General features: G+C 43.7%; 1 protein-coding gene across 1 annotated transcript in view; it reads right to left on the bottom strand.

Annotated features, from left to right (window-relative positions):
- PDCD5 (programmed cell death 5) overlaps positions 1–19,256 on the bottom strand; it is a 473,710-nt gene that overhangs the window by 134,487 nt on the left and 319,967 nt on the right. The window lies entirely within an intron of this gene.

The raw sequence follows: 19,256 nt of genomic DNA, 5'->3' as shown, positions 1-19,256 counted from the left end.
CATCAACAATAAATAGGACGTGCTGGAGGGATAGATTCCTGTCCCAGAGACTTCCCATGCTCTGGAACAAGATTCCAATCTACATTAGGCACAGCTCCTCGCTAACCCTCTTCAAGAGAAACCTTGACGAGTGGATGGAAAACAAAGTTTACCCCAGGGATCACTTCAATGGATCTGCTGGACAGAGGCACATGGAACTAATCTAAGGGGGCGGCGAAAGCCAACACATTCCGGCTAGGCTTATAAATGCCTTCTGGCAGATGGCCTAGTACCTACCTATGAGCACATTGGAGGGGGTAGGAGGGTGGGACGTAATGAATGAATGAAGCTGAACACTACAGATGGAATGTTACAGTAAGAACATAACTTCTTTATCTGATGTTGTTAATCTTCATTCATCCCTTACTGATGGGACAGAGTCCGTAGCTACTTTATGTCCTAGGAAACCCTTATGGAAGGATGTTCCCGAGTACCATTGAACCAAAGGATGCTCTCCCCCTGGAGAACAAATCCAAGTTGTAATGAGTAATAAAAGGTATGAGGGGTAGCCCCAGTTTCAGCTGCACAGATATCATCTATTGAAGCCTTTGAGTGAAAAGCAACAGAAGTCTCCACTGATCTGGTGGAGTGTGCTTTGACCTTTCTCGGTAGAGGAATTTTATTATGTTGGTAGACAAAAGACGTACAATTTCTCAACCACTTACTTACATAAGTTCACTTTAGAAATAGAGTTTTCCCAATTTAGGACCTGAATAGGAAGCAAACAACTGGTCTGATTTACGTACTGATTTAGTTCTGCCCAGATAAAATTATAATTGTCTATGTACATCCAGCAAATGAAGGCATTATTCATCTTGGAGTAGTTAGGAAAAAAACTGGTAGGTCAATTGTCTGGTTAACTGTCAATTCTGAAATAACTTTGGGCAGAAAGGAAGGGTTAGTCCGGAGTAATACTCTGTCCTTATGAAAGACCATGTAAGGGCGTTTTATGCACACAGCCTGAACCTCGGATATGCATCTTGCTGAGGTGTTGGCTACTAAAAATAGTGATGTCCAGGATAAGAACTTTACATCGCAAGTGGCAGCAGGCTCAAAAGGTGATCATATCACGGATTGCAGTACTAGTGTTAAACTCCAAAGTTCGATCGGCTCTTTGAAGGGTGGTCTGATATGTGAGACCCCTTTCAAGAAGATTTTACAGAGATGATGGAAGATTAAGGATGAGTCTTGGAATCCATTATGGAAGTCTGAAATAGCAGCCAAATTTACTCAAATGGTGGAGGCTGCTGCTCCTGAATGAAGACAACCTGACAAATAATCAAAAAAAACACACTAACAGGAGCTGAGCAAGGGTCTAGTTCTCTCTGTTGGGACCAAATAAGGAATTTCTTCTACTTGCTAAGATAGATTTTCCTGGTGGATGGTTTATGTGAAGCCAGAAGAATGCTACTTACTGGGGAGGTAAGGTTATTCTGCCTGGCAATTACTGGAAGTGGAGAAACCAAGCTGTCGGCATGAGACTGGATATGTTTGGGTGGATCAACCCCTGCAGGTGCGAGATCAATTCTGGAGTTGAATCCAGAATTCATGGTTGCCATACTAGGTGAGGTCAAAGGAAGGGAAACTAAACTTGTCGGGGCCAGTAGGGTGCAATGACGATTATTCTGCTTCTCAGCTGAAAGGCCTTCTTTAGAAATTGTGGGATCAAGGGAAGGGGAGGCAAAGCATACAGAAGTCCTGTGGGCCAATAGTGTATTAGAGCATCCCTCAGGGACTCCCCCTGCGGGGGAATTAGGGCAAAGTAGCTGCTGCATTTGTGATTTGCTGGAGTGATGAATAGGTCACAGCAAGGCCGGTCCCAATGGCTGAAGATCTTCACCGCTATGGCTGAATTGAGGGACTACTCGTGAGGCAGGAGGATACATCTGCTCAGTTTGCAATCGGGTTGGAATTCCTGGGAATGTGTGTTGCTATCAGAAAGTGGTTGGAAGCTATCGCCCATTGCCATATTCTCATAGTCTCTCGATACAATGGGTAGGACTTGGTTCCCCCTTGTTTGTTGATGTACCAGACCAATGATATGTTGTCGGACTGGATATCAACTGTCCATAATGGAGGACAGATTGGAATGCTTGCAACACTAGAAGCACTGCCCTCATTTCTAGAACACTGATATGCATGTTGGCCTCCATCGTTGACCAAGTGCCTTAGACCATCTTTCCCTGAAAGTGCCCCCCCCCCCCTCATCAGGAAAGCATCCGTGGTCACTATGGCCTTGAGATGAGATGGGAAGACTTTCCTAAGAATGGCTTGGCAGCAAGTGAGTTAATGACCAAAGGGTCGGCTCCTGAACCATGGTGAGGTCCCACCAGTGGAACCGAAGTGGGAACCAAAATAGGGGTTGGTGCCTAGTGCTTCGATACCTGCTAGGTTGTCAAAGGAGAAGAATATGCAGGAGTCTGTGGAGAAAAACTCCCAATTCCAGTTGGGAGGGGAGTCCTGGAAGGTGTTGAAATCCCTCTGGCCATCAGCAGCTGATCCACGAGTCGCACCATGTCCAATTCTGTGGAAAAAAGTTTTAGAATAAGTTTTTATAGTACTTGGCTGAGAGCTGGCTTGACACATTTTGATATCTATGCGCCAAACAAGATCTGTGGTAACACGGAGAGGGGCACTATGGGTAAAGCTTAGCTCGAGAGTTTTTTGGCTGGCACGAGCTTGTTATAAGGCCGACTCGGTTCCAAAGACGGAACCAATGCCCATCAGTAAGGGATGAATGAAGACTAACATCATCAGATTAAAGCTTGCAGAGCAGCTTCAGACCAAATAAATATCAGAAACTCAGCTGTAAATGAATGGCTTCCTGTAGCTAAGGGTACAAGGTTCAATCCCTTCCACCTCCACTTGCCTACTGTATGATTCTGACCAAGTCCTTTAATCAGATAGTGCTCCAGGGTCACCCTTGAAAAGGGATACTTGTGTCTTGTGAGTTACCCAGTTAACAAATCAATAAAAAATAAAACAAAAATTAAGTTTCAATTCAATGGTCTATATATTTATGAAAGTTCCTGCACAGTTATTTTCTGACACCTCACAAGTTTGTACTTTGTGTTTCCATCTACTTCACCTTTCTACTATTATTCAAGAGGTCCGTAAGGTACTTGGAAGCATACTTCCTATGCTTAAAACAGACTCTGTTTTAGAGAGGTTTTGAGGAAAAGTACAATGAATCTGGTATCCAGCAGCAAAAATTACAAAAAAAAAAAAAAAAAAAAAAAAAAAAAAAAAACCAGACATTGCACAGAATAGGGATTCAAGACAATACCGCTTGGTATGAAAATGGGCAGTTTACACTCCTGATCATCAATGCTCAAAAATGTTACACTTGCTTACGGAAGGGAGTAAAACCAGTTCAATCATGAAAAGGAAAAGCAGCATGAGACTCGCACTTTGATTAAATTAATACAAATCTGATGGTCAAGTGACTTTAAATAGGTACTAGACATATTTACTTATTTTAGAATGGTAGGCTGAAGTAGTCAGGAGGCCTCATTTGCCTACTGGCTTTGGACTTGGGCAGCAGTTCAAATGACAAGATGCCTACCAAAGTATTCACATGTGAATTTCTTACTGTATATTTAAGTGATGGCATCACCTATTTTCATTTAGACTCACTGGCAAGACTGGAGGGAGGTGTGTGCATCATACTTTACTATTTGTTAATTTTTATATTTTTGTTATGGATACTATCCATAACAAGCTTATCAGTCTAATTTTGTAAATGTGACACAGGTGCTTAAAAGCGTCAGTTAATTGTCTTTTTCTTATATTATTTTCACATCATGTTACAACTATTTTGTGCTAGGTTACCGCAACTTCCTTGGTTTGCAGAACAAAACCGAAAATGAGCTGGAAACAGCTCATACCTACTGTAAATCATCGGGATTATATAGTCAGATAAAATTACTGGATTTACTTAGTTAAAGCACATACGTACATCATCATACATTCAGTTATAACAAAGCTGTATTTCCAATTTTTGCTAAATGGTCTTTTAATGCATGTTTCTTTGAGATGGCACTGAGTCTATATGGGCAAAAACTGTTGCACCTTACTCAGTCTATGAAGGCATGCTTGGATCTCTACACCAGATTCTAGACTTGGGGACATGTATGAAGCAACTTAAGAGGATTGAAGCATCTGCCAAGGCTTATCCCAGGATATTCAAGACACTAGGCATGACTATCCCTAAAGGATTGCCTTTCACTCTACCCAGGTATTATGTAGTGATGCACAATTTATTGACTGCTTTATGTTATTTGCATATGAACAAGAAAAGTACAGTTTTGTACCTACTATAAATGTAGATATTAGAGTGCTAATACAGCTGCAGTCATAACAGATGGGTTCTCCTGCCGTCAGGCGGGTCCTCGGTCGGCCGAATTCCAAAGTCTAGGTCCGGCGTCGGTTGTCATTGCTTCTTCCCTGACGTCAGTGCGACAGGGGTATACAGGAAAGTACAGTTTTGTATCTATCATAAATGTAGATGTTCGAGTGCTAATACAGCTGCAGTAATCACATATGGGGTCCTCGGTCGGCCGAATTCCAAAGTCTTGGTCCGGCGTCGGTTGTTGTCGCCTTCTTCCCTGACGTCAGTGCGACAGGGGTATATAAGTAACAGCCGACGCAATGTTCTCCAGTCTTTCTTGCCCCAGATGTCAGGTGCCCCCAAAAGGAAGGCAATAGATAAATTATATATATATATATATATATATATATATATATATATATATATATATATATATATGATATATACAAGCAATGCAATGTTATCAAAAAAGAGTAGTTGCAAGCAAATACACCATATGAGGATAACCCAAAATAAGTTGTATGAGGAGGTGTTAGCCACTAGTCCTATACCTAGAGGGGAAGGAGGGAGGGAAACCTGTACTGCAGCTGTATTAGCACTCGAACATCTACATTTATGGTAGGTACAAAACTGTACTATGTTCATCGTGCATACAGCTGCAGTAATCACATATGGGTAGAATCCCAAAGCTACGCACAGGGTGGTAGGCACTAGGTAGAACTGGGGTGAGCCAGAATGCCCTGCAACACAGCAGTAGCAAAGCCTGCTCTAGTTTTGGAATATAAAGGCAGGTGGTAGAGTTTTGTGAAGGTATGTACAGAACTCCAAGTGGCTGCCTCCAAGATATCTTTGATAGGAACTCCTCTGAGGAAGGCTGTAGAGGTAGCTGTGGCCCTGGTGGAGTGTGGTCTGATGCCTACAGGGACAGATTTCCCATGATAGGAGTAACAAAATCGTATGCAGTGGCCTATCCATTTAGAGATTGTCTGTTTGGTAACAGGCTTCCCTTGAGCTCCTACAGCATAAGACACAAAAAGTTGTTGTGATTTCCTGAAAGGCTTTGTTCTGTCCAATTAGTAACATAGCTGTCTATGGATGTCTAAGGAATGTAGCAGCCTTTCTCCTTTGTTTTGAGGATTAGGGTAAAAGGTAGGTAAGTGTATGGCTTGATTTAAAGCTACCCTGGATACCACTTTAGGCATAAATGACGGGTTGGTTCGAAGGGAAACCCTGTCCTGATGGAAGATAAGAAATGGCTGCACAGCCATGAGGGCTTGTAGTTCCGAAACCCTACGAGCTGAGGTAATGGCCAGAAGGAAAGCTGTTTTCCAGGACAAATATTGCAAATCTGTTGAGGCAGCTGGTTCAAAGGGAGGCAATGTTAATTTTTCTAGAATGTAATTAAGATCCCAGGCTGGCACTGGTTGTTTCCTTGGTGGTCTTATATTCTTAGCCCCTCTGAGGAATTGTCTTAAAAGTGGGTGAGAGAATAACGGTGGATCCGTGTTGAATTCTGCAGAAATGGCTGAGGCATGGATTTTTATGGAGGAAAATGAAAGTCCACTGTTCAGCAGCTCAGCTAGATACTGTAATACTGTAATACCGGAGGCAAATTCAGTTTTCTAGGGTCCTGGCCTTTTTTCTCATTCCAAGAGCAAAACCGTTTCCATTTTGCGGAGTAAGTCTTCCTAGTAGATGGCCTTCTAGCCTCCAGAATGACATCCTGAACCTCTTTGGAGAGTAGGGTCTACTGTGGTAAGGAATTTTCCATGCAGCAAGAGTGAGTGTTTTCAGCTGACTGTGAAGAGTTTTGTAGCTGTGCTGAGTTAGCAGAAGAGGCATTAGAGGTAGAGGCCAGGGAGGAGTATGTGTTAGGCTCCTTAGGAGTGGGTACCAGTGCTGTCTTGGCCAGTCTGGAGCAATCAGTATCATCTTCGGTCTGTCTGCTCTTGCTTTCAAGAGCACCTTGGGTAGAAGAGGCAGAGGTGGGAAAGCGTACACTGTCCATGCTGTCCAACCGAATGAAAGGGCGTCCACCCTCCAGGCCTTTGGATGAAAATTCCGTGAACAAAACCTTTCCAGTTGATGGTTCCTGTGGGAGGCGAAGAGATCTATGTCTGGCCTTCCCTATGCTTGGATTATCCTTGTAAACACCTGTGGATGCAGCTTCCATTCGTGTGGATCTGTCATATTTCTGCTTAGATTGTCTGCCAGCGTGTTTTCCAAACCTGGCAAGTACTGTGCTTGAAGTTCGATTTGCCATTCCAGAGCCAAGTTCCAAAGTGTCATGGCTAGTCTGCACAGGGGATATGAATGTGTTCCTCCTTGTTTGTTTATGTACCACATTACTGTGGTGTTGTCTGTTTTTATCAATAATTGCCCTGGATGCAGGAGGTCCTTGAATGCTGTAATTGCATTTATTACTGCTAGCATTTCTTTTGATTGATGTGAAGGTGCTTTTCCTTTTGGGACCATTTGCCCTGAATGCACCTGCCTGTCATGTGCGCCCCCCAGGCGTAATCTGAGGCGTCTGTTGTGATGACTTGATTTGCTTGAGGCTTGCAGAATGGGAGACCTGTGTTTGTTTGACATGCTTGGGCCCACCATAGAAATTCCTTTTGCAAACATGGAATTATTGGTATTATTGTTTCCAAATTGTGGCTGTGTTGAGACCATAGGCTTTTTAGGTACCATTGAAGTTCTCATATGCAACTTTGCACATGGGATTAAAAGAATGCAAGATGCCATGAAGCCCACAGCCTGCAGGATTTTCCTTGCAGTAAGCCTGGTACAATTTGCTAGTGTTTTGAAGTATTGAATTAGTTGCCCCTGCTTCTCTGGCGTGAGGTAGGTCATCTGGGTGTTTGTGTCCAAGTTGGCACCCAGGAAAGTTATTTTCTGAGATGGTATTAGCCTGGATTTCTCTTTGTTGATTGTGTATCCCAGATAATTCAGAAACCGTGTTGCATAAGCCAGATGTTCCAGAAGAGTGTGCTTGCTGTCCGCTTGGATCAGGCAGTCGTCCAAATAAGGGTAAATTTGTATCCCTTGAAGTCTGCAGTAGACAATTACTGATGCCAGGCATTTCATGAATACTCTGGGCGCAGTAGATAAGCCAAAGGGCAATGCAGAGAATTGATAGTGGATTGAATCTGCAAGAAATCTGAGGTATCTTCTGCAGCTTTGTCTGATTGGGACATGCAGGTATGCCTCCTTGAGGTCCAATGTTACCAGCCAAAACTCCTTGCCCAGCATGGGAAGAAGCCGCTGTAATGTGAGCATCTTGAATTTTGGTACGAGTAGAAATGTATTTAGGATGGATAAGTCCAAAATGGGTCTCCAGTCGGTTCCTTTTCTTGGTACCAGGAAAAGTCTGGAATAAAAACCTTGGCCTTGTTCGTGAGTCGGAACCTCTTGAATGGCTTTCATGTCCATGAGTTTTGTAATTTGTATTTGTGCCTCTGCCCTTTGATTGTGTGGCAGGTTTGGCATGCCTCTCATTTTTGGAAGAGTGTGAAAATGAAATCTGTAGCCTCTGTTTATTATGTCCAGGATCCATTTGTCTGTTGTGATAATATGCCAATTTCCTGAAAATAGTGCCAGCTTTCCTCCCAAGGGAGCTGCCAGCTGAGATTTGCTTGGCATGAAAAGGGGGAAGTCATTGGGTTTGCTTTCTGTATTGTTGTGCACTGTCTTCGCCACCTCTTGGTGCTTGAGTTGGCCATTGCCTGCCTCTATATGATCCTTGAGATTGTCCTCGGACCCTTGAGCGCCTGTATCTACCTCTTTGGGGCTTGTCTGTGGCTGGAAAGGACCAGTTTTTTGTAGGCCAATTTCTACTAAAACGAGGTGGCTGTACCTGTAGAAAAGCCTTGACTGTTTGCATAGATTTAGCTTTTTCTTCCATTTTCCGTAGTATCTCCTCAGCATTAGTACCAAAGAGCACATCCTTTTGTAAAGGAGCATCTAGTAGTTTAGCTTTAACATGATCAGGCAAGCTTTGTTCTCTAAGCCAGGCATGTCTACGAATGACTGCTCCTGTAGCAGCGGATCTACTTGAGGCCTCTAAGGCATCATAACCACATTGTAAGGTGTGTTTACCCACTTGTTCTGCACTATGTATCATATCCTGCAATTCCTTCAAATCTGGTTGTTCAGGTTGAGATATTTTGTTTCTTAATTGAGATAACAGAAACTGCTGATATTTAAGCATATGGAACTGACAATTTAAGATCCTCATGGCTAGGGTGATCGAGGTGTATACCTTTTTCCCCCACCTTTCTAAGGATCTAGATTCCCTTTCGGAAGGTAGTGGATTCTTGGCAGTAGAGGCCTTCATTCCCTTGGGGCCGTGAGAAATGGTCTCAGGGTCAGCATTATGGCTTTTGAAAAGAAATTGGTGAGAGTTAGGGACTCTGTAATACCCATCAGGTTTGACTGGTGCAGGAGGCAGGGAATCTGGATTGAGACAAGCCTCCAAGTAAACATCATCAAGTATGTCCAGGACTGGAGGAATAGCCAGAGGTCTGTGTTGAGGTAACAAAAGAAATTCCCTAAGCCTTTTCTTGGAATCAGAAAAGTCTTGGCCTTCCCAATGGAAGTGCTCCCTCAAGGTATGCAAGGTTTCCCAAAAAGAAAAATCCTCTGGGGGAGATACAGAAGGAATGGACTGTTCTGCATCAGAATCTTCATAAGGGGAGTACGAGTGTTCCTCCACATCAGAATGTTCTGAGAAAATGGAGCCCTGTTCAGAAGAGGGAGAGTCTTCCTCCACTCTGGGTCTCTTGTCTGCAGGGGGTTGGGAACCCCTGATATAGGAAATTAAATCCTCAGCCATTTTAAGCATCTGCTTTTTAGGCATGGGGCCTGGGGATGGGCCTTGTGCAACAGGCCTCTTGGGATGCATGGCTGATTTGGACTTAGTGAAGGCCTTAATGGAAAAGGAAGAAGAGGGTCTAAATACACACTGGGTGGAAGTGGACCTGTCCACATTAGGAGGCTCAACACTCACAGTGGTTTCGGTGGTTGTAGTCTGAGTTAGGGCCGAGGTACCAGCGGTCTCGGGTACAGAAGAAACCGCCAATGAAGTGTCGTCGGTAGTCAGGGACTGCATAGGCATCTCGCTGAGAACCGGACCACGTGCAGCCGGTTTTGGCGTGGTGTCGGTGGAGACCGCGGACCTCGCGTGTCGGTCCTTGTCCTTTCGTTTTTTGGACAAAACGGTAGTCGGAGTATCCGACGACATTTTATAATCAAAGGCTTTACCAAAATAATGTTGGGCTTAACTCCGCCGACGCTTAATAATCGTTTATTGAAAGTAGCGCAAAAGCGACAGCCCGAGACGTCGTGGTCTGGGCCTAAACAAGGTATGCAGAGGGAATGGAAATCCTTATGCGGTATTTGCTTCCCACAAGAAATACAACTGTTAACTTTGTCTGACATCGGTCTGAGGCAAGAAAAGTTTCCCCAACGGGGTACTTAGCTTTAAAGAAGACTTCGGTTTCCAATTTTTCATAAATTCAGGAGCTGGCCGACCGGCACTTGCGAACTGCTTCTGCTTCGGGCACCGCGCGGCAAAAAAGACTGGAGAACATGGCGTCGGCTGTTACTTATATACCCCTGTCGCACTGACGTCAGGGAAGAAGGCAACAACAACCGACGCCGGACCAAGACTTTGGAATTCGGCCGACCGAGGACCCGCCTGACGGCAGAGAACCCCATATGTGATTACTGCAGCTGTATGCACGATGAACATCCAGCCGATGCCATTTCTTCAGTTTTTCTTGCCCCAGATGTCAGGTGCCCCCAGAAGGAAGGCAATACATAAATTTGTGTAATAATGCAGTGCAATATAATCAAAATACAGTAGTTGCAAGCAAATACATCATAAATGAATACCCCAATCAGGTTGTATGAGGATGTGTTAGCCTACAGGCCTGCCCCAAGAGGGGAAGGAGGGAGGGAAACCTGGACTGCAGCTGTATTAGCACACTAACATCTACATTTATGGTAGGTACAAAACTGTACTATGTTCATCGTGCATACAGCTGCAGTCATAACAGATGGGTAGAATCCCAAAGCTAAGAAAGGGGTGGTAGGCACTAGGTGGAACTAGGAGGAGCCAAAATGCCCTGCAAGACTGCAGTGGCAAAGCCTGCTCTAGATTTGGAGTATAATGGTAGGTTGTAGTGCTTGGAGAACTCCAAGTGTCTGCTTCCAAAATATCCTTGGTAGGAACTCCTCTAAGGAAGGCTGCAGAGGTGGCTGTGGCCCTGGTGGAATGAGTCCTAATGCCTGTAGGTACAGTTTTGCCATGAAAGGAATAGCAAAAGCATATGCAGTGGGCTATCCATTTTGAGATTGTCTGTTTGGAAATTGGCTTTCCTTGAGCTCCTACCGCATAGGACACAAAGAGCTGTTCTGATTTTCTGAAAGGCTTTGTTCTGTCCAAATAATAATGCAGTTGCCTGTGGATGTCCAAGGAATGTAGTAATCTCTCCCCTTTGTTTTGAGGATTAGGATAAAAAGTAGGTAAATGTATGGCCTGATTTAAAGCTACCCTGGATACCACTTTAGGCATAAAGGACGGGTTGGTTCATAAGGAAACTCTGTCCTGATGGAAGATGATAAAAGGCTGGACAGCCGTGAGAGCCTGTAGTTCTGAAACTCTACGAGCTGAGGTGATAGCCAGAAGGAAAGCTGTTTTCCAGGACAAATATTGCAAATCTGATGAGGCAGCTGGCTCAAAGGGAGGCAAGGTCAGTTTTTCCAGAATGAAATTAAGATCCCAAGCAGGTATTGGTTGTTTCCTTGGAGGTCTTAAATTCTTAGCCCCTCTGAGGAACTGTTTTAAGAGAGGGTGAGAGAATAAAGGTAGATCAGTGTTGTATTCTGCAGAAATGGCTGAGGCATGGATTTTGATGGAGGAGAATGAAAGTCCATTGCTTAGCAGTTCAGCCAAATATTGTAGTATTTGAGGTAAATTCAATTTTCCTTTTTCTCATTCCAGACACAAAAACGTTTCCATTTTGCAGAGTAAGCTTTTCTAGTTGATGGCCTTTTGGCCTCCAAAATGACATCCTGCACCTCCTTGGAGAGTAGGGCCTGTTGTGATGCTAAGGAATCTTCCATGCATCTAGATTGAGTGTTTTTAGCTAGCTGTGAAGAGTTTTGAAGCTGTGCTGAGTCAGAAGAAGAGGCATTAGAGGCAGGGTCCATGGTGTGGAATGCGTCAGGCTCCTCAGGAGTGGGTACCAGTGTTGCCTTGGCCAGTCCGGAGCAATGAGAATCATCTTTGGTCTGTCTGCTCTGGTTTTCAATAGAACTTTGGGCAGCAGAGGAAGGGGTGGGAAGGCATAAACTGTCATTGATGTCCAACTGAAAGAGAGAGCGTCCACTCTCCAGGCCTTTGGATGGAAAATCCTTGAGCAGAATTTTGTCAATTGATGATTTTTGTGGGAGGCAAAGAGATCTAGGTCTGGCCTTCCCCATTCTTGGATTATTTCTGTAAAAACTTTTGGATGCAATTTCCATTCATGTGGATCTGTCATATTCCTGCTTAGGTTGTCTGCCAGCGTGTTTTCCTTGCCTGGCAAGTACTGTGCTTGTAGTTCCATTTGTAAGTCCATGGCCATGTTCCAAAGTGACATGGCCAGTCTGCATAGGGGGTAAGAATGTGTTCCTCCCTGTTTATGTACCACATAACTGTGGTGTTGTCCGTTCTTATCAATAGTTGACCTGGTTGTAGAAGGTCCTTGAAAGCTATAACAGCATTTATTACTGCTAGCATTTCTTTTTGATTGATGTGAAGGTGCTTTTCTTTTTGGGACCATTTGCCCTGAATGCACCGATCTGTCATGTGCGCCCCCCCAGGCGTAGTCCGAGGCGTCTGTTGTGATGACTTGATTTGCTTGAGGCTTGCTGAATGGAAGACCTGTGTTTGTTTGACATGCTTGAGCCCACCACAGAAATTTCTTTTTTAGACATGGAATTAGTGGTATTATTGTTTCCAAACTGTGGCTGTGTTGAGACCATATGTTTTTCAGGTACCATTGTAGTTTCCTCATATGCAGCTTTGCACATGGGATTAGTAAGATGCAAGATGCCATGAATCCCAGAGCCTGCAGGATTTTCCTTGCAGTCAGCCTGGTGCAATTTGCTAGTGTTCTGAAGTATTGAATTAGTTGCCCCTGCTTCTCTGGTGTGAGGTAGGTCATCTGGGTGTTTGTGTCCAAATTGGCACCCAGGAAAATTATCTTCCGAGAGGGTATTAGCCTTGATTTCTTTTTGTTGACTGTGTATCCCAGAGAGTTCAACAACATTATTACACAAGCCAGATGTTTCAGAAGAATGTGCTTGCTGTCCGCTTGGATCAGGCAGTCATCCAAATAGGGGTATATTTGTATCCCTTGAAGTCTGCAGTAGGCAATTACTGATGCCAGGCATTTCATGAATACTCTGAGCGCAGTAGATAAGCCAAAGGGCAATGCAGAGAATTGATAATGGGATGAACCTGCAAGAAATCTGAGGTACCTTCTGCAATTTTGTCTGATTGGGACATGCAGGTATGCCTCTTTGAGGTCCAATGTTACCAGCCAAGACTCCTTGCCCAGCATGGGAAGAAGTTGCTGTAGAGTGAGCATCTTGAATTTTGGTGCGAGTAGAAATGTGTTTAAGATGGATAAGTCCAAAATAGGTCTCCAATCTTTTCCCTTCCTTGGCACCAGAAATAGCCTGGAATAGAAACCTTGACCTTGTTCGTGCGTAGGTACCTCTTGAATAGCTTTCATGTTTATGAGATCTGTAATTTGCCTTTGTGCCTCTGCCCTTTGATTGTGTGGCAGGTTTGGCATGCCTCTCATTTTTGGAAGGGTGTGAAAATGGAATTTGTAGCCTCTGTTTATAATGTCCAGGATCCATTTGTCCTTTGTGACAATATGCCAATTTTTTGAAAATAATGCCAGCTTTCTTCCTAAGGGGGCTGCCATTTGAGACTTGGTTGGCATGCAAAGGGGAAAGTTATTGGGTTTGCTTTCTGAAAGACTGCGAGTTATCCTCACCACCTCTGTGTAGGAGCTTGCCATTGTCTGCCTCTGAACGATCCTTGGGATTGTCCTCTGCCCCTCGGGCGCCTGTATCTGCCTCTTTGGGGTCTGTCCGTGGCAGGAAAGGACCAGTTTTTGGAAGGCCAATTTCTACTAAAACATGGGGGTTGTACCTGTAGAAATTCTTTCACAGTTTGCATTGATTTAGCCTTTTTCTCCATTTTCCTTAATACCTCCTCAGCATTAGCACCAAATAGTACATCCTTTTGAAGAGGGGCGTCTAGTAATTTAGCTTTGACATGGTCAGGCAAGGCTTGTTCCTTGAGCCAGGCATGCCTACGTATGACTGATCCTGTAACAGCAGCTCTACATGAAGCCTCTAGAGCATCAAAACCACATTGTAAGGTATGCTTACCCACTTGTTCTGCACTATGCATCAAATCCTGCAACTCCTTCAAGTCTGGTTGTTCAGGTTGTGACATTTTACTTTTCAATTGTGATAACAAAAACTGTTGGTATTTTAGCATATGAAACTGACAGTTTAAGGCCCTCATGGATAAGGTAGCCGAGGTATATACCTTTTTCCCCACCTTTCTAAGGATCTGGAATCTCTCTCGGAAGGTAATGGATTTTTAGCAATGGAGGCCTTAACTCCCTTGGGGCCCTGTTAGATGGTTTCTGGGTCAGCAGCATGGCTTTTGTATAGAAATTGGTGTGAGTCAGGAACCCTGTAGTACCTGTCAGGCTTAACTGGAGCTGGAGGTAGAGAGTCCGGGTTAAGGCAGGCCTCCGAGTAAACATCATCTAGGATGTCCAAGACAGGAGGTATAGCCAGAGGCCTGTGCTGAGGTAGCAAGAGAAATTCCTTGAGCCTTTCCTTGGAATCTGAATAATCTTGGCCTTCCCAGTGGAAGTGTTCCCTTAAGGTATGCAAAGTTTCCCCAAATGAGTAATCCTCAGGGGGGGATACAGAAGGGATGGATTCCTCCACATCAGAGTCGTCAAAAGGGGAGTAAGAATGTTCCTGATCATCAGAGTGCTCTGAAATAATGGAGCCCTGATCAGAGGAGGGGGAATCTTCCTCCACTCTGGGCCTTTTGTCCGGTGGGGGCTGAGACCCTCTGATAAGAGTAATTAAATCCTCAGCCATTTTAAGCATCTGTTTCTTAGGCATGGGGCCTGGAGATGGGCCCTGTGTAGCTGGTCTCTTAGAGTGCGTGGTTGCTTTAGACTTAGTGAAAGCCTTGATGGAGAAAGAGGAGGAAGGTCTGAAGACACCTTGAGTGGAGGTGGACCTGTCCACATTCTGAGTTTCAACGCCAAAAGTGGCTTCGGTATCTGTAGTCGGGGTGTGGGCCGAGGAGCCTGCGACCTCGGGCACAGGAGACACCGTCAAAGAAGTGTCGTCGGTAGTCAGGGGCTGTGTAGGCGCCTCGCTGAGAACCGGACCACGTGTAGTCGGCTTTGGCGTGGTGTCGGTAGAGGCTGCGGACCTCGTGTGTCGGTCCTTATCTTTGCGTTTTTTAGACAAAACCGGAGTCGGAGTATCCGATGACATAGTATAGTTAAATGCTTTCCCAAAATAATGCTGGGCGAACTCCGCCCGACGCTTAATAGTGCGTTTGTTGAATGTAGCACAAAAGCGACAGACCGAGACGTCGTGGTCTGGGCCTAAACAAGGTATACAGAGGGAATGGAAATCCTTATGCGGTATTTGCTTCTCACAAGAAATACAATTATTAACTTTGTCTGACATCGGTCTGAGGCAAGAAAAGTTTCCCCAACGGGGTACTTAGCTTTTAAGAAGACTTCGGTTTCCAAACTTTCGTAATCTCAGGAGCTGGCCAACCGGCACTTGCGAACTGCTTCTGCTTCGGGCACCGCGCGGCAAGAAAGACTGAAGAAAATGGCATCGGCTGGTTCCTTTATACCCCTGTCGCACTGACGTCAGGGAAGAAGCGACGACAACTGACGCCGGACCTAGACTTTGGAATTCAGCCGACCGAGGACCCGCCTGACGGCAGGAGAACCCATCTGTTATGACTGCAGCTGTATGCACGATGAACATCAGCTGCTGCACAGCTCTTGGAGGAATAAACTTAATTGGGTGGCACTCTTGTTACTGAAATTTGCCTGATCGTTTTCCACATTTTACTGCCAGCACCATCTGTACCTGCTTTATATTATTTGCAGTTATTGTGTGCCAAATGTAGCCCTGATGCAAAATAATAGTTACATGGTTCTTAAAGAGTGCCAAACTATCCTCAGAGAAATGGAATTTATTTTCTTGAGCTGTTAATGCCCATTTACTTGTTAAAACAATCAAGTTTCCAGAACTGAGTTTCATCGGTGAAACTGAACTTGTCTGAGGGATGCTCAGCTACTTAAACTGTTTATACCAGACTTTCTTTTTGGCTTTTTAACCTTCTACTCTTACCACTATTTTATTTCTGCTCTCTACCATATTTTTTGCACTGCTAGTCTACTCTATTCCAAATACATCTATGCATAACTCCTGGATACAGTGAATGGCAAACGACTTCGCTTCTGAAATCAAAACCTACTTAACCTGTTCCAAAAGTGCAAGCTTCATTGGTGCACTGTGTTTTCCTGGGTGCCACTTTGACATTTAAACTGGTATGCAAGCTAGTGCATGCATAGCAATTGGGTAAGAAAATTTAAGGATGATTATAGTTTTTTGTCTGTAATTGGTGCATTTTCAGTTTTCTGACATTTTTGGAAGTATACATGAAAGGTGAAAGTATTTTTTAAAGTATTAATTTGTGTGTATTTTTTTTTTTTTTAACTGCAGTCAACTACTGTAACCTGTTGACTTTATGCCTCACATACTTAGGTACTCAGTATAATATTAATTGCACTACATTTTGCCAGGAATGAGACTGGCTCTTACTTGCCAGGAATGAGACTGGCTCTTACTTAGTGCATAAATACAATATCCCTCTTACCCATTTTTACCATAATGTACTGTCTTGAACTGCTACTTTGGATATTTAAAAGTACTCAAGCAATCTTAGAAAGTATTTACTCACAACTGGATGACTCTGTAGTTTGAAAGGACAAGGCCTTATATGGCAGCTATGCTGCCAATGAATCACAGGGAGCTTTGCAGTGGAAGATCCTAACACATTATGTCCAAAGGAAGAATTGGTGGTGGTTGGCTCCTTGCTAATCCTGTGTTACAGTCTATCAAAAGCTGATCATGATGTAGATAATACTAACACCATGTAGGCAAATGTAATAAAAGTGACTTCATTTTGACTGAGCTATATTTTCCAAATAACATTCTTCAGATAGGTTTGTCGTAGTTGCATACTATTAAAATTCAGACACTGGCAAATGAGAAATGGATTATTCTGGGTGACTGACCATAATTTAAGTCCAAATCCTGCTGTTGTAGATTTAAAGCATAGGAGGTGCAGATCTTCTGAGATTATTCCAAGGACAAAGCACTGACAACTGGATGCCCAGCCAAAATGTCTTATTTCTTTTTTCAGTTTTGTTTTTGGTATTACTAGTCACCAATCTTGCTGTTAACATTTATATTTTATTTCCTGCCCAAGTTAGGTGCTACGCTTTTACTGCTTTTTCCATGGCAGCACACATTTTCTGCAATCATCATCTGAAACATCTGGCAGCTTTTTGTGTTACTGTTCAATATATGAATCTCATCCAACATTTTGCTCTTCTTATAGTGACTTCATCTGAACATCCTGTGCCTAACAACTTCCTTCATGACTATCAGTTTTGGCAAGACTGCTTGACACTGAAGTTCAGTGATGGTTTTAAGCAGTAGCTCTGAAAGGCAATGGATGACAGTTCACCTTGATCCTGTAAATATGACAGCTTACCCCACCCTTCACCCACCTTGATCCTGTAAGTATGACGGCTTACCCCACCCTTCACCTTTTCACATTTGTTAAAAAGATATATTTGTCTGTATAGAGTCTGAAACTTACAGTCTAACTTCTGCTGCTAAAATGTTTACTAACAATCTGACAGCTAATCATCCATATTCATGAAACTTCAGAACCTCAAACTGCTGGATACGCCCATCATTTTGTGCTTCTCTGTGACTAATTCTAAAATGTGACAACTTGAATCCTTACTGGAATCAGATTTGTTGGACTTCACTTTTAATATGCTCCTGCATGGTCACTGCATAAATGTTAATGGAAACTTCAGACTGCTATGTGACATGCAATGAGTGCCTGTCAGTACATATAATGGAAAATACAAGGAGGACTGCTCTATCATCACATTTCTAATGCAGCCTTACCATCTGCAGCACCATGGATGCCTCCAGTAAGAACTATTTTTAATAAACTGCTGAATTCTAATTTGTAATCTGACTTTTTATTACACTGTGTGGGTGTCTGTATTTCACATTTTTGTTGTGCTCCGACACTTCATCTCATGTTTGTGTTTTGTTTATAACACAGATATGACTGTAAACCAAGCCATGTTGTAATGCTGAGTATATGTTACTAATATTTGTTTAATGTTCTGTTCTGCAACAATATTCACCACTACTGTCAGCAGTAATCATCTAGATGAAAAGCAACAGAATGACGGTGTGGCGAGGCCTGCTGAAGTAGTTGACTACTTAAGTAAAAATGCACAATTTAAAGGTTGTGCTATTATGGATAAGGTTAAACAGGACAGCCCACAAGAAAAGTACAACTGTGTACCTACCATAAATGTAGATGTTCGAGTGTATTCACTGTTGCAGTCATTACTCTTGAGTTATCCTGCTGGCAGGCTACCCACAGTCGGCCAGAATTCCAAAGTCTAGGTCCGGCGTCGGTTGCTGTCGCCTCTTCCCTGACGTCAGTGCGCCAGGGGTATAAAAGATGCAGCCAACGCCATTTTCTTCAGATTTTCTTGCCCCAGATGTCAGGTGCCCCAAATAGGTAGGCCGAAAAATATATCAATAAGAAATGCATGCACAAAAATAACATTTCCTTCATCTGCAAGCAAATACACCAAAAAGGTTGTATAGGATAGAGAAGTGAAGATAAGTCCCAGCAAAGAGAAGGGGGATGGTGGGTGGGTAACCTGGACTGCAACAGTGAATACACTCGAACATCTACATTTATGGTAGGTACACAACTGTACTATGTTCATCGTGTTTCACTGTTGCAATCATTACTCTTGGGTTGAATCCCAAAGCTGAGGATGGGTGGCTGGGCTAAATAGGATTAGGAGAGGCTATGAGGCCCTGCAGAACTGCAGTGGCGAAGCCTGCTCTGGACTTAGAGTAGAGAGGCAAGTGGTAGTGCTTTGTAAAGGTGTGCACTGATCTCCAAGTTACAGCCTCTAAGATTTCTTTGGTTGGTACTCCTCTGAGGAAGGCTGCTGCTCTGGTGGAATGAGGCCTAATGCCCTTGGGCACTGATTTGCCATGTTAAGTATAGCAGAAACGAATGAAATGGGCTATCCATTTAGAAATAGTCTGCTTTGATATAGCTTTTCCTTGTGATCCTGCAGCATATGACACTAAAAGTTGCTCAGTCTTTCTGAAAGCTTTAGTTCTGTCCAAGTAGAAGCGTAACTGCCTGTGTATGTCCAAAGAACGCAGACTTTTCTCACCCTTGTTCTGTGGATTTGGGTAAAAGATAGGCAAGTGAATGGTTTGATTGAGGGTCACACTGGACACCACCTTAGGCATAAATGTAGGGTTTGTCCTCAGAGAAACCCTGTCTGAATGAAAAATGATGAAAGGTTCCACAGCCATGAGTGCTTGCAACTCCAAGACTCGCCTTGCAGAGGTTATGGCTAGGAGCAGAGCTGTTTTCCAGGATAAGAATTTAATATCCGCTGTT

This window comes from Protopterus annectens, chromosome 8.part0 (genome assembly GCF_019279795.1).
Source record: "Protopterus annectens isolate FY-2018-M chromosome 8.part0, PAN1.0, whole genome shotgun sequence".
In the NCBI taxonomy this organism is placed as follows: domain Eukaryota; kingdom Metazoa; phylum Chordata; order Ceratodontiformes; family Protopteridae; genus Protopterus; species Protopterus annectens.
This window is presented reverse-complemented; position numbering and strand designations above follow the sequence as displayed.